This window comes from Trematomus bernacchii, unplaced genomic scaffold (genome assembly GCF_902827165.1).
Source record: "Trematomus bernacchii unplaced genomic scaffold, fTreBer1.1, whole genome shotgun sequence".
NCBI lineage: Eukaryota > Metazoa > Chordata > Actinopteri > Perciformes > Nototheniidae > Trematomus > Trematomus bernacchii.
In genome coordinates, this window is record NW_022987828.1 from 9,925,287 (window position 1) to 9,941,586 (window position 16,300).

At 38.6% G+C, this 16,300-nt stretch overlaps 1 protein-coding gene across 1 annotated transcript in view; it reads left to right on the forward strand.

Moving 5' to 3' along the window:
• The window catches only part of pcdh15a (protocadherin-related 15a), a 159,696-nt gene that overhangs the window by 39,165 nt on the left and 104,231 nt on the right, over positions 1-16,300 (forward strand). The window lies entirely within an intron of this gene.

Here is a 16,300-nt window from a genome sequence, read left to right on the forward strand (position 1 = left end):
AGAAATTCAATTGTGTTTCTTACTAATGACAATTTAATTTCTGAAATCTATAATTAAAGGTGACCTATCATAAAAAATGCACTTTTGTACGTCTTTTATACATGAATATGTGTCCCCGGTGTGTCAGGGAACTCACCAAGTGTCAGAAAACACAACCCTCTCTCTTTTCCTCCATACCCAAATCTCTAAAAACGGGGCTGCAAGGGATCTGATACAGACTGATACAGATTTGAAAATTCTCTGACGTCAGGAACGAGGAGCTCCGCCTATATGGCCAACTCTCCACCTATCAGGGGAATGAGAGGTTGCCGTGGCATGGTAACAGCATGGTAACAGCATGGTAACATGACGCTCGTGCCTCGCCCCCCTCCTTTGCAGGGGGGGCGTGGTCAGCTGCAGCTCATGCAAAGACAGGGCTGGAAAAGAGCAAATAGAGCAAAATGAGGCATGGCTAAAATGCATGATCTGTTTGGTATTTTGAAAAAAAAACGTCACAGACATGTTTTATATAGGTATGGCCCTACAATATATTATTCAAATATAGCATGATAGGTCCACTTTAAATTAAAGATACATTTTAAATCCCTTATGAATAGTGTAATTGTAATCCCTAGATGTAAAAACAAATGTGTAACATGTCAAAATAGTCTTAGTTATTTTACATTTTCACATTTCCACTCATCCAATTGTGTAAACTACGTCAGCCCTAATGATAAAATGTTAAAAAGGCTATGCCACAGAAATGCAGCACTTTAGTCATCCCCTCTTTTTCTCTTCTTTCTCCATCATCTTCTGGCCTCTTCATCACCTGCACCCACTTCTCAGCTCTCTAGTTCTCTTCTCCTTTCCCCTCTCACCTTCATGAGTGTTGAGCACTTACCATCTGCGTTTTGGTGATTTGCTGGTGTGTAGATGTGCGATACTGTATGCGTGTGTATGTGAAAGGCGGGGCTGCCTGGGGTGGAGCTATATATTCATTGAAGGAATGAGAAATGTATTCCACTAAATGGAGCAGGTGTGTTTGTATCATCCAGTTCTCCCTGCAGATATTAGTTCTGCAGGTTAATGGAGTTTAATGAGCAGCTCTGACTGAAGATAGAATCAAGAGCTTGTTTATACAACAGAAAATTATTCCACAGATGCTCCACTTCCCTGCAATATGTGCTCTGGGCATTGTTTGTGGGTGGTTGTGAAGGAGAAAGTGTGTGTGTGTGTGTGTGTGTGTGCACATATGCATACACCTTATGTGCATATTTGGATCCCAAGAGTCTGATTGGGTGGCTCCGTGTCAAATGAGGCCGCCATTTGTCAATACAATAGCTTCCAATTCCGGCTGTCATTCTGTCTCACCTACTCCTTCCTCTGTGTGTGTGCAGCTGTGATTTGGGGCTTTGATCGATTGGCCGGGGAATGTGTGAGATGGAGGTAGCCAAGCCTCCATCGAAAGGCCTCCCTTGCCCCACATGCGCCGATGCACTGTGTGTGAGGGATTTGCGCTAATCTTCCTCATAAAGCACTCATTTACCTGTGATACGAGTCTCTTCTGGCTCCCCCGTCCTTTTATTTATCTCTCCGTGATGAAACGGCCCAGAGCCCATCCTTCCCATAATGGAATATAAAACAGGCAACCAGCCGTTATTGACCAAAGCAATTATGCTTCTAAATGTGTTTCATCTCTTCTCTTCTGTCACACAGAAACCATACAAATGACACATAATAAGATTCCATCTTTTCTGAGCAATTCCCTTTATATTCATTCACGTCATTGCATGGGCGAGCAAACAACATAATCACCCGTCTGTCTCGCTTTGTTTGGCCTAGGTCAGAATAGATAGACAAACAAATACATTGAAAATCCTGTTTTTCCCTCCTCAGAAGAGCCAAGAAAATATAGGGTTCCCTGTGGAAGTGTTGCGTTATAAGATTTGCAACTGTCAAGGCACTATTTTATCAGCAGTTTATGGATTGTCTTGGGTGGAATTATATTTGACTGAGTTAAGACCTTTGCTTGACATTGTGAAATAAGCCAATTTTCTTGGTTCTAGCTTCCTCTTTTTTTCGTGTCAGCGTGCCATGTTTTATTCTTGGTGGTTTTCACTTTAGAGAAGCAGAGAGTCCCAAGGGAATAGCTACCCAGTTGCTCAAATGAAGTGTAACATGTTTAATTTATCCAACCTGCTGCTTCTGCAGACCCACTGACAGGTGCCAGACACAACACATGAAGTCTAACTCGCTTTGCAGAGTAGATCTCTATTGAGGAGACACAGCTTGTTGTCTATCAGCTCCCTCTGCTTATTCAGCCCCTATGAGCTAAATCCAAAAGCAGTTAATCAGATTGAAGAGATTTATATCTCATGGGATGGGAGCAACTGAAATGAGGAGATGGGGGATGTTTCCTCCTTGATGCAATTGATGCATTTCCTACAACAATCAGTTCGCCTATACATTAACTTTCCGTCTACTAACTTTTATCTAGTCTCTGTGAATTCACGATTTGTATCAACTGTTGCCTGGAGTGTGTGAAGATCCTCTCAACCTTCTTCTTATTGAGCAAAAGCTTATTGGAATTCAGAAATGAGTGTTGCTTAAGGGCTTTATTAAAATAAGTCAATGTAGCATTCTTTTATGTGGTGTATCTGCCAAGGTAGATTTACCATAAATGCTGATAAATCATTGCAGGCCCAGGAAGGCTGACATCCATTTGAATTAGACAATCAAAGTAAGAAATCCTCCACAACCTGATGATGCAAGTAATTGTATCACTCACTGAATTGCATGTTTGACCTCAAATATGACCCCCCCCCGGATTAACCTATATTGCGGCGAGTAGTTTGATGGGTAATTACACCCAGAGGTAGAGGAAACCCTTAGCTATTGCACATTTGCGTTGGCACAGTAACTCACTAACTACATATAAGTATATATATATATAAACCAGTCAAGTGTGAGTCCATTGTAAGTACTGACCCGTGCAGAGGTCCAGCTTCAATGGCTGCTGCGATATACCTACAGTCGACTTAAAGTAATTGTTGTGCAATGCTCTTTGAGTAATTCTTTATAAGCCTCCCATTAAGGCTAAAGTCGTTACCAGTATGAAAGCGGCACAAAAGAAAGCTAATATAAAACGAATATTACACCATGTTAAGTAGCACTGCACAGAATGAGGTATCAGTATCAGCTACCGTGCCTCTCTCAACATTAAAGGTGCTATTATTTTCTGGTAATCAAGTTTCCAGATTTAATTTGAATGAGCTTCCCATTGTTATATCTACAGAAGAGTCCTAAAAAAATAAAGAGTGCTTTTTATTTCAATTATATAATGAAGAGAATCAGGTTTTAACTGAGAATGGCACTCCAACACAAAGCAATCGGAACTGTTGCATCACTTTAAGCCATTTTGTTGTTTGAAGTACTCAGACCCAATCATTCAAGTGATAGCAAGTGCACTCTTTTTGGAAGGAAACAATATCTCATCTTGTCTCTTAACACTCATATCTGAACTTGCACCAAAGTCGACGGCACAAAGCTCGTCTGATAGGAAGTGAAGTGACAACTGCAACAGAGTCTGTGTGAAGACGAACAAAAAGAGCAACTTAAAACTGCTGCAGTGTTTGAGCAGTTTCTTCTGGTGTGTTGTCAATTCAGATGTTGTGCTTCTGTTTTCAGACGTCTGGCAACAGAGCAGCCTTGACACAGCATTAGAAGATTTGATGGAGCTGATATGATGACAAACAGAAAATATTGAGTGCAGATGCTAAATACCACGCAGTCCCCTTTTAAAGGTCTCTCATTTATAAAGCTCATAGACAGGCGCATGCTTTCCTTCTGAGCAAAATACCAGGTCCTGTGTCTGCTGGTTTGCCTCCAGGATTGAAGGGCTCGGAGGCAACTCTAGAAAGTGTTAAATGTGTTTGCAGGTTTAAACAATTAATGAGATGAGCCAGCCTGTACGCGAGTGTTTTTCTCAGCCTCCATGGGCTCATTAGCGTCTCCCCTTAAAGTTAATTAAATCCCTCACACTGTTTCTCTCCACCGAGCTTGTCATTAGTTCGACCATACTCTGTTGCTTCAATTCTTTGAATTAACGTGTTGTGTCAGTTTAAAGCCCTTTACCTTTTTTTATTTCAAGACTTTAAAAATGGTGATTAATACCCTGAGAAAATGTCCTTGAAGTTGTAATTGTTCTGCAGGAGAGTCGATGGTAAATCAGAATTATAAAGTACAGTTGTAGGGCTCATTTTAAGAACAAACGGGCCGCTGGAAATTAAATTTAGTTCAAATATAGGGCCAGTTTTTCTAATTAAAACTGAACTCCCTCAGACCTACATGATAAGAAGGTGATTTTAATTCCATTAGTTGCACCTGGAAGGCAGTAACATCTCCTCTGAGGTAACAACAGTGGGCTAAGACGCTGGTAAGCATGGATCACTAGGCCCTACGATGATGAATCAAACACCCATTGTCCTGAATCCCACTAGTTTCCGACAATAGAAGTTGTCAGCAGGGGAGCAAATTGATGTATGGTGCATTCAGTGAGGCCCTGTACAAATAGCAAACAAAAGGGCATGATTTGTAACCCTTTTGCAAAGTGGAGAGAAAAAGTCTTGATCCCTGGGCAAGGCATTCGGCATAGTTTGCCACAAGAGAGCACAGTTAACTACAAGTGTTGGCCGACTAACCACCATTTAGTTGCTGCCATGGTGTTAAGCCAGGAAATAGAATCACCTGGTTTGAAGATATGTGTACTAACAACCTGAAATAAGAAGAATAAAACATTGGTAACATTGAATTGAATCACTTATACATGAAAACTACCGAATGTTCTGCATCAATGCTACAATTAGGATTTGGTTATTAATATTTCACGGTGAAATACATAATATATTTGAAAAAAGAGGAGTTCCTTATGGTACCTAGCGCTGAGCTTCAGTCTGCAATGTTCAAAACAACAGATAAAGCCAGAAATCTAGGTGTAGTCATGGACTCTGACCTGAGTTTCAACAGTCACATTAAAACAATTACTAAATCAGCCTACTATCACCTAAAGAACATATCTAGGATTAAAAGACTTATGTCACTGCAGGATTTGGAAAGACTTGTCCATGCTTTTATCTTCAGTAGACTCGACTACTGTAATGGTGTCTTCACAGGTCTCACTAAAAAATCTATTGGAAAGCTGCAGCTGATTCAGAACGCCGCTGCTCGAGTCCTCACTAACACTAAGAAAGTGGATCACATCACTCCTGTTCTGAAGTCCTTACACTGGCTTCCTGTGTGTCAAAGAATATATTTCAAAAATACTGCTGCTGGTTTATAAAGCTTTGAATGGTTTAGGCCCAAAATACATTTCTGACCTACTGCTAAATGATGAACCATCCAGAACTCTCAGGTCTTCTGGGACTGGTCAGCTTTCTGTCCCCAGAGTCAGAACTAAACATGGAGAAGCAGCGTTCAGTTATTATGCTCCAAATATCTGGAACAAACTCCCAGAAACCTGCAGGTCAGCTGCAACTCTTACTACTTTTAAATCCAGGCTGAAGACTTATCTTTTTGCCGCTGCTTTTAATTGAAACTGAGCGGTTGTGTTTCGTTTTTGGTTAATGAACATTTGGGGCTAGTAACCCCAGGGAATCAGTGTCTGGGGACTTTGTCCTGGCTGGTTTTCTCTGTGTATGCTGCTCAGGACGCATGTGCCATACAAGCGTACACAGCTCATGTTCGGAGAAACCTTAAAGAAAGGCATCAGTAAAATGGAACTTCGGTGTGAACTATTCATATCTGAAACTGCACTGTAACTTTTTATTCATGTATTTTTTCTTTTAATGTTTCTTTTATTATCTTTTCTTTGTAATGACTGTTTTTAAATGCCTTTGTCTGAATGTCTTTCATTTTTGTAAAGCACCTTGAATTGCCTTGTGTTGAAAGGTGCTATATAAATAAACTTGCCTTGCAGCAGCAGCCCGAGACATTGATTATGGTGTCCCTAACAATGCTTCTTGTTGAGTTGATTTTCTGCTGACTGTATGTATACTGTATACTGTACGTTATAGCAGTGGCGTAACAAGGTTGTGATTGGCCCCGGTGCAAATATTGTTTTGCCCCCCCCCCCCCATCGCCCCAAACGTAAGCGCACGCTGATGCGCTCACACACGCACGGACACACACAACCACTCATAAGTGCCACATGTAGGCTATCAACAACAGCCTGCCCTGGTCTCAGACCACCACAGCCTGACAACGGCACAGCGAACTAATCACACAATCACTTTACAGAATTAATCGAGATTTCGAGGATGATGTATGACAAAAAAAACGAATTTTGACAGTTTAGCCGTTACATCTCCTTGTTCTCTCTTGTCCTTTCTCTTTTGAGCGCCACTCTTGTGCTTCGGTTTGCTGTGCATTATAAATGCAAGCTATTCAATTTTTTATAATGCTGCCAAACTTGCTGCTGCTAGCTACAGTACCTATAACTTTTGAGGTTCATTAAACGGTTCGCTCGTCACGCAAGGTATCCCATGACATGAAACGGAGCAAGTTCATTGGACAGACAAATTACAAATTAATTTAGGTTGCTTGGTTACTTTGAAGACTGCGTGAAGCGGTCAATGCCATTGGGGCCCCCAAAAAATATATTATATAAAAAATAAATAAAACGGCTGCACCGTCGATAGTTACGCCACTGCGTTATAGTCTCACTATGTAATGCAGACACATGTTTGGCAGAAAGCACAAGAGACTCATTTTGTGTAGTGAAGTGCCTGTCATTACTCCTCCCTGTTAATTTGAAATATATTCATGTACACATCTGGGATACCTAAGAAACATGGCTGCAAAGTGCTGAGAAATTCTGATCACATTCTGAAGTACACATACTTGTTACATGTTGGCCTGCCCACTCTATACCAATAAAGCTATGTGCTGTCAGTATAACATGCCTCAATTACAACATTGACAAATATGTCAAGGTTTCAACACAAACAATGTAGATAATGAAAGACAGATCACAAATGAATCTGCTCCTTTTGTTTGTTAACAGCAGCCTGATACATAGAGCCAGGTTAGTTAGTGTGAGTATGCGGCTGTACATGGCTACATGGAAGAAACAAAGCATACATAGAAGGATCTGAATAATGATCAGTCCCTCATCCCTCATAACCACAGATAACAAACTTTTGAAGGTGTACACAGTGGAGTATAACTACTTTGTTTACTGCCCAGCCGTCGTGTCAGTGCCAGTCTACTCAAACCAAACAATTCACAAGTCTGAGTTTTTGAGAGCTGGGTGTTTGGGGATGGTCTTTTTCCAACCACCAAGTAGTTGGTATTGAACATAAAAAAAACAGTCCTTGTTTCTTTTATATCTAATATCTGATTCAGTTTGGTTTGGTTATGGTTCTCTTTTAGAAAGCGTTTTAAGTAATGTATGCTATTCCCACAAGGTTTGCCTTTGCAGATTAGGACTCTGGACATTCTAGTTTTGCTTAATAATTGCAATTTAGCAGGAGAGAAAACATCTGGGCAAATCTGGCTGGAGATACCCAAGTGGCCAATTTTGTTTTGTAGAGCTGTGAATCTGTTACTCATACAAAACAAGCACTGCTGCTTTGTGTGCACACGCATTAGAGCATTTACAATATGTTTTTGTACTTGTTTCTGTAGTTTTCTGTATCGTTTTATGCAGATGTCTGATTATTTCCATTCCCAATAAACCGTACTACACCCAGAGAAATACACAGTCACAAACATCCCCATGTCTCGATTTTGTGACCAACTTCACTTATGATGATTTCTAGGTCATCAATACACAATTAAAGCATAGCTGAAAGGCAGGATTAGTCCTCAGCACCTGCTCGTTTTGGATTAAAAAGCGAAATGGGAGGGCTGGACATGCAGAGAGGCTCAATTATACACTACAGAAAGACATTGTGATACCTCAATACAACATCTTTATTTTTGTATAGTTTATGTACCTAACAAGCATTTTTGTATACTGTAATTTATGGTGAATTCTGAATGGTTTTCAGATGTTGAATGTCTTTGTTAATCAGATGAAAGGTGTCGGCAACAGCCTTCACCTTCCCGTTTACTTGCCCATAATTACACCACTAGAAGTGTTCATGATATTGTTTTTTCTTTAGAAGTGGGGAACACATTTAAATGTTTGATGTGCTAATAAAGAGAGCAATTATATAATATTGTGAAGATAAACGGTCAGCATAATTACTTCTGTTCCTGTTGTATATCACTCTGTGCTTATCATAATTACGCTATGAAATAGGCCTTGCACTGTTATTTGCATGACCATACTTGGATTCACTGGTTTAAATAAGTGCTTAGTCTCTGAGATTCAAATAACCTCTGAGTCACAACTAATCTCTGAGTCAAATTACTTGATCTAATTGAATGTGTTTACTTCATGCATGATCACAGAAAATAAGTTTGAAGTGAATCTTTTGCACTAAATTCACCCTAACTATTTAGGCCAGATTTCTTTTTAAAGGCTAATAGAAAAAAAGGCCTATTTTATGAGTGCTGGTCATGGTGTGAACACACAGCCCTCACTGCATTATTCAGCTGATTTTCCACCAGAATGTGGTGGTATTGTCAACTTAGATTAATAGTGTCATCATAGAATATGTGTTTTTTTTATTCTCATTTCTCCAAGGGAATCCCTGTGTTCTTTCACTGCAGCATCTCCCTCTAAGTACGTGAAGAGACTATAGAGCAGGATGATGGTTGCTAGTTTTCCACCCTGTGCTATGGTGGAGAAAAGTGTAGAGATCACTGCAGTACATTAAAAGTTACATGCTGGCCATTGCATGAACAAAAACAAAATAAAATCCAAAAAGTGCAAAACAATGGAAATTATTTGTAGATTTAGTTGCAATATTTAAGAGAAAATCAACATTTTTATTGTAATCTTGACATTCAAACTGTTTTTTCTCCCCCAGGCTGCATAGCCAAGAATGTTTTGATATCATCATCAGAGGAAATATCCTGGAGCTGCTCCACTGAAACAATGATGCCAAGTTTATGGACACCACAATGATGCTTGGGGCAATTTTAATGATGCTAGCATTTTCTGGGTCTTAACTATTAACACTGCAATGAAATAAAGGTTAATCAAAACCTCCTTGAATCTTTGTAGTCGCACACAACTTTTTCTCCACAGGAAGGCTTAGGTTACTAGGAGATGGTCTGATGTATATTCTGCATCATCCGGCAACGAAACAACTGTGTGAGCTTGCAAACATTTCATTTTTCAACTTTTGTAAAACCTGATTTATTTGTTTTATTTTAAATACAAAGACTAGGGAAATCTGAAAGCTGTCTGTATTGTAGGGTTTATTTAATGTTTTGTCAGCTGGTTAATAAAATATGGAGCAATTATCAATTAATTCCCACCGTATTGTAATGAGATTGTGGATTAGTTTAATCCTCACATTAGGCTGAATAGACGTTAAAATGATTGGTCATTCATATTTAATACGTGGATCTCATTTTTAAGCAAAACAAATTTGCAAACCCATTACAATGTGTGATGATCAACAATAGGGATTGAACCGTGCCTCTCTCTTGCTACATTTTGTGACACTTCAGTATGGTGGTTAGTTTGTTGGCATGCATCCCTCGAAGAAAATGTCGTACATTTAGAAATCATGCATAAATCTGTTGCAAATTTTGGAGGTTAGATATATAAAGACGCTGTTCTCTTGTTAACTATTAAAAAGTTAAGGAATATAAATATTGTTTGTATAGATTAACAAATATAATCCACTTCCCCAAACTAATCCATCTCAAACACACAGACACATCGGACACACATACACACAAACACACAAACAAACACACTCGGACTGATCTTTTAATTATTTTGAAAGCTATATTGTCCATAGCGTTCCTTATTTATTTTTATAGTATTATTTTGTTCATAGGCCTACATTGATCCCGCTTTGTGATTGTGCATTGCATGACGAGGTTAATGGAAGCACTGCTTTGTAAAAGGACAGCCTTACAGAACAGGTAGCTTGGCTTTAGCCTTTTGCTCCTGTTAATAGCTACATTCTTTCTTAATGATTCTTTAGAAGATCTGTGCTACAAAGACAAGAACAAAAGCATAATTGCAGCTGGGAAATTAGGAGCTTATTTGTATCTAGAGCACAGCTATATGTCATGTCTGAGCCCCTCTTTGTACCAGCTCTCTCTGAACCTTCAGCTGTTAGTTTGCCATAGACAGCATTCACAGTCCCACTAGTTTGTCACAAGTGAGGTGGGATGGGAAAACAACAGTGAGACAGTTTGGCTGCAGACACAGCGTGGCTTTCTGTTTCATTCAGAACTGACTATGTTTACAAGGAATCAGTCAGCTGGGGGAAATCAGGTTAAAGCAGCACATTGCAGTTAAAACGCACTGCAATAACCTGGTTAGTATAACACCCACGTCAGTAATGAGATTTCTTCCCCTAGGTGCTTTAGAATATTCTGGAACTAAGGCTTAAATACTTAAAGTGCGCTGGTGATACTGTATGTGACACCTCAGCTTGAGGATTTCAGAGTATTTGGAGTCCCTCTCAACAGAGGATCCTCTGCAGTGTGTGAGCACAGCTTTTCCTTTCTTCATACTAATGACCAAGAAATCAATAACAAAGCTGTATGTTCCAAGTTTCTCTTAATGCCTTACCCCAATTAAAAATAACTTCCCAGGTCCAAGTTTATGAACTAATTGTACTGCAGGAAGATGACAATAAATGTGTTCCTCTTAAAAATGCTGTTTATTTTTTAATGAACTTGCATTGCCTTGAGACTGTCTTACTGGCTTGAGGCTGGGTTGGGACTTTAAGTGAATCATAATGTTTTTACTTACTTGAGTAGAGGCAGTTTTGAATGTGGTTAGTGCAGACTAGACTGGAGCTATTTCAAAATGTGTCACACATAATTTTGTCTATACTGTATATAACTCAATCTTCCAGGTAGTGCATCTGTCTTTGAGATTGGTATATTTGCCAGAATGTACAACACATTTTTGGATTATAAATGTTTCAGATTCATGTAGCAAATATGCATATACTTTCTTCATCTTGCCCTTTAACAGTTTTGGGTGTATTGGCGAATATTTGTCACTCGCTGCCATATCTAGTAATAAAAGAGATGAAGTTGCCCCATCTCTGATGTCATCTCAATGTACAGTTGCATGGAGAACTGCTTAAAAATGATGGCAGTCCTTGGATTGAAGTCAGTTCCAATACCCAGGACATCTTTCAAGCTAACGCTCTAGGAATGCACAGAGTCACTCTCCCATTCATTATCAATGGAGCAGCTCCGGGCTGTAAATCAGTATGACATCACAGATGAAAAGCTTGGTTCCTAAAATGTGAGCTTTGGACAGACTGCTCTTATGTGGAATTCGGATACTAACTGAGCTTGTTACAGCCGCTTCAGCCTCAGGCTGCGGTGGTTTATTCGATGCCCCAATTTTAAGATGCTGCCTCCTACCTACCTCTACTGGTAACAAATATACGAGTAAAGACTTGAGTCCATTCAAACGTAGATTAGATCAATATCTTAACAACAATATGTCTTTGGCTGGCCTTTGCTCTTACTGTTTATATCATTATGTGAACAGTTGTTAACAGCTATTATCTCATACATCTCTGGTTCAAGGTTCAAGATTTTTTATTGTCAAACTAACATAGCTACAGAGTAATTATGTCGTTGAAAATCTTATGTCACAGGCTTCTCCAACAATGCAACATAATAATAATACAGATAGTACAAGTAATACAAAAAGTAAAAATAGTTCTAAAATAAAGTGAGTATGTGGAATAGTGCAGTACGAGTCTATATACAAGTTATTGGAATGATATATATTAGATAGTAGATATATATTACTAAGTAGCAGATGAATGTTTTGAAATTGTTTCAGCAGTTCAATTGTTTAACAGTCTCACTGCCCGCGGGAAGAAACTGTCTCCGAATGACAACCACAATGGTATTTAAAGCAGTCGAGCCCAACCTAACCTTGGTTCAAAAAGACATGCCTTGCATTTCATCTGCTTATGTGTTCATGTAATTAAACATCACCTTTGCAGTTTATACAGACGCAAAGCTATCTAGTATTTAAGCATTAAAAGGACTTGAGTCATAGTGTATTCTCTTTTTAAATGAGCTGGGTATCAGATACATATCATGTAACTCGAAGTTATGAATGCTCTTTTGATCAACAGAGTACTCGATAAATGCTTCAGCCTATTTAAAAGCCCTTGAAAGTATAAATGCACGTTTTTTTAAGGCCATAGCAATTGAGTAGCCCTAGATAATGCCAGTTTTAAATCTTATGATGTACGAGCCACTGACATATACTATGTTGTTTGTCATGTCATTGAACTGTTCAAGGCGAATGCAAATGCTTTAAATCCTATCCAAAGCAATACATTGTGACTGTCATGTACTGAATATGTAAGATTATATTATTTTAGGAATGGTACAAGACATCAGTATGTAGAAAATATATGATATGTAAAAGTAGACTTCAATGTACTAGGGACCTAATTAAAAGTGAAATATAAATATGTTTGTATACTGAACAGCAGCTTACCTAAATCCCAGGAAGACCAAAGACCTTTGTAAAAACCTACATCTTCTATCGTTCATAAGCAGACAAAGCAACCATCCATTTAAATGATGTCTATTAAGAAGTAGTGCTGATGGCCTATTGTACTTTTCAGCATCATTATTAAGTCTAGTTTTCCATCTTTCCTAAATCCACACAATTTCCTGCCACTGTTTTTCTTTCTTGGAAAGCTCAAGACATCACTGGATTCTAATAATAACATATCTCTTTCTTACAATGAGTGTTGGATTTACAATGATGAAAACATAACATATTGGCCCTTTGTGATGGTTTGAGGCATATGTGATGGCCGTCTATTGGGCAGTTTATTTTGTCCATTCTCGTAGGACTGCATAGAAGCTGCCTTGACTGTTCTCATCACACTGCAATCTGGCCTACAAAACAGAACCACACCACATTATCATGAATTTATGCAAGTTGCACTGTCAAAACTAATTTGCTGGACCAGTTTGTTTCTTTGGCTTACATTCAAAAGGAATATAATCATTTCACAAGAGATATGAAATCACCCTGACTGTGTGGTAACAATGGGTCAGACTTAATTAAACAATAATGCATCACATTTGTTTGTGCATTAGTTTATTTTTGATTGCATTGTGAAATCTGCTACTTTGAATGTTATGGAAGTTTGCAGCTGATATTTTTCATTTACTTGAAAATGTGTGACAATTTATATCTTTCATCAGTCTTCATCTAAGGCAGTTCATGTAATCAGGCTTTACAAATATACAAAGTACATCTGTACCTACAGTGTATACCTTACTTTTTGTTACCTGCCTTTACGTAGACTGAAAATAAAACCAACCAGCCTTAAAAACAGATACATATTTTCACCAAGAAGAACTTCAGGCATAAATCTGTGATCGAAAACAGATATCAGGAGCAAGAATTGGGCACCAGCTAAAGATGTTCCTTTAGCTAACCTTTCCAGTATGTTCATCATGAACAAAGCAGCTAGTGCAGAGGTGTGAGGGGCTGATCTGGATACTGCACAAAAATCCCACTTAAGATTGTGCAACATGATGAGACGATGTACTCTAGGCAGACAGTATATCCCTGTGTATTTAGTCAAAGAATGGATTACATGTGTGAATTTATCAAACAAGCATTTGTCATCCAGGCTTGGTTGGTCTTATAGTTACTCCAGTTTGTGTGAATCAGAGGTTTTTCAGCTTTTACAAAAGGTTACAGCTGAAGCGGATTTATAGGTTTTTCTCTGGTTCCATGGATGGCAATAGCTGTGTGTTACCTAATTACTTTGATAAAGCCTGGACTTTCCATGTAGCGCCTTCAGCAGGTCAATATTTCAATTTGTCTAATACCGTGTTTTATGACCAAATATATGCACAAATATTGACATACCCACTTTTTTGCTAGGTAGTACTGACACTGGGGACTGCATTCTTAGTTGTTTGTTGATTCTGGTATGACACATGAAATGCAATCTAGGAAGGCAATTTTTGGAACGGATGCTAGGCTTTTATATTGTAGTGTTTGAAAACCTATTTGTATAATATTTAAATGTATTAGAATGTATATGATGCTCAGAAATCGGGTATAAAAGAGGTTTCATAAGGCATAGGGAGAGCAATTTGCATTCCTTCATACCGCAGATTTGTATACAACAACTTGCAGCCAGGAAATGATGATTGTATGTGGGTTACTTTTGGCAATCCACAGTAGGGATATAGCTCCTCGCTAAATTGATGGGAGAAAGTTGATAGTTTCCCCACGCTGATCATCATTATGTTCAGGGCCCCATATAAACTCAGCATGGGAATAGTGTATGTATGACTTGCACCTCACCCACTATGAAAATGAATTAAAAAAACGTTTCTCCAGAGGAAGAATCTCTGTTTAAAGAATGAAACAGCTGCAGCTTATTTCCTTTGTTGCTGTGACTCTGGTTTACTTTGGCAGACAGGCATACACAGACAGATGTTTCTCATGTCAAATTATATCAAAAGTAATTAGAGGTTATTAAGCATTTAAAGTGCTAAGATGGCAGGGGTATTATATCCCTCCTCATTTGGTGGTGGCTGTAAAACGCATATTTTACTTTTGGCAATGTGTGCTGCACAGTGTGCCCCGTGACAGCTGGTGCACATGTTTACTGCATGTGTTTGTGAGTGTGTGCCTGAGAAAGTGTCAAGGGTTTCCGAGACAAATACTTCTAGTCTTATAATTTGACTGCACAAGTTGCTTTCCATTATTTCTGGTTGGAAACCAGTCATTGTGAGCACACAGACATGTTCAGTCCTAAAATATCTTCGTAGATCATCCTCCTCTTCCTCCTCTTAGTCATGTCAGGCATCATTGCTCCGACTGCAGTGATGCGTTGCAGATGCCCCGCAGTCATGGCTGCACAATCATGTGATGGAGAAAGGTGTAGGCTACTGGATATTTTTATACTTGTTATATTTACATTAAGTAATGCTCCCTAGATGCTGTTCTTGTGGTCTGTCAAAAGGAAAGGATTTACACATTAAAAAAACTGAAGGGTAAATTGGGTGTTATTAAAGAGAGGATCCACATACTGTTTTCTCCCCCTATTTCGAAAACATATCTTCAGTGTTTTTCCATTCTAGTATGTACATGAACACGCATATTGAACAAATGGCATGTTCAATATGCAATGTAGAAATCTGTAAATACTGGCTGTTGTGATGTCCACACATTCAGTTACATCTCCATATGTAAGTTAAAACATGCTCACTTATATGCAAGGATATGTTGCCATGTGTCTTCAGTAAATTGATGGGAAGACATTGAGGAACATCTTAACATGTCTAGAGACAGGAATAACAATAATTAAAAAAGGACATTACAAAGAAATTCTCTAGGATTGTTTGTGGTGAAAGTATTGCCCATTTCTGAAAGGAAACATGTTTTATAACTGATTTATACATATCTTCAGTGTTTTTCCATTCTAGTATGTACATGAACACGCATATTGAACAAATGGCATGTTCAATATGCAATGTAGAAATCTGTAAATACTGGCTGTTGTGATGTCCACACATTCAGTTACATCTCCATATGTAAGTTAAAACATGCTCACTTATATGCAAGGATATGTTGCCATGTGTCTTCAGTAAATTGATGGGAAGACATTGAGGAACATCTTAACATGTCTAGAGACAGGAATAACAATAATTAAAAAAGGACATTACAAAGAAATTCTCTAGGATTGTTTGTGGTGAAAGTATTGCCCATTTCTGAAAGGAAACATGTTTTATAACTGATTTATTCATACTGACTTTGTTCAACAGCATTTCTCCAATGCTGACTAACAAACTCCCAAAGAGGGCTGCAGGGGTTAGAAATCAGGTGGTTTTGTCATCTTGGCAAGTTAAGAGGATCTAGAGATATGTTGGCAGCATTTATAGATGTCCTAAAGACAGCTGTGGCCACAGCACATTTGTGCTTCGTCACTGCTCAAGTAAATCGGTGTCATCCAAATAAAAGTGGAATAGATATGAGTGTGAATTAGATGTTGAAAATATGGGATTATTAAAGTCTAGTCCCTGCAGAGACTTTTTGAAATGGCCTAGTAATTTTAGGCCTGCATCAAAAGTTAGCATGAGACTCAAACAATAAAGCACTTGGTGGTTAATGGCCACCAAGTGCATTAGTCTGCAAAGCAATACTGCATCTGATTCTTAC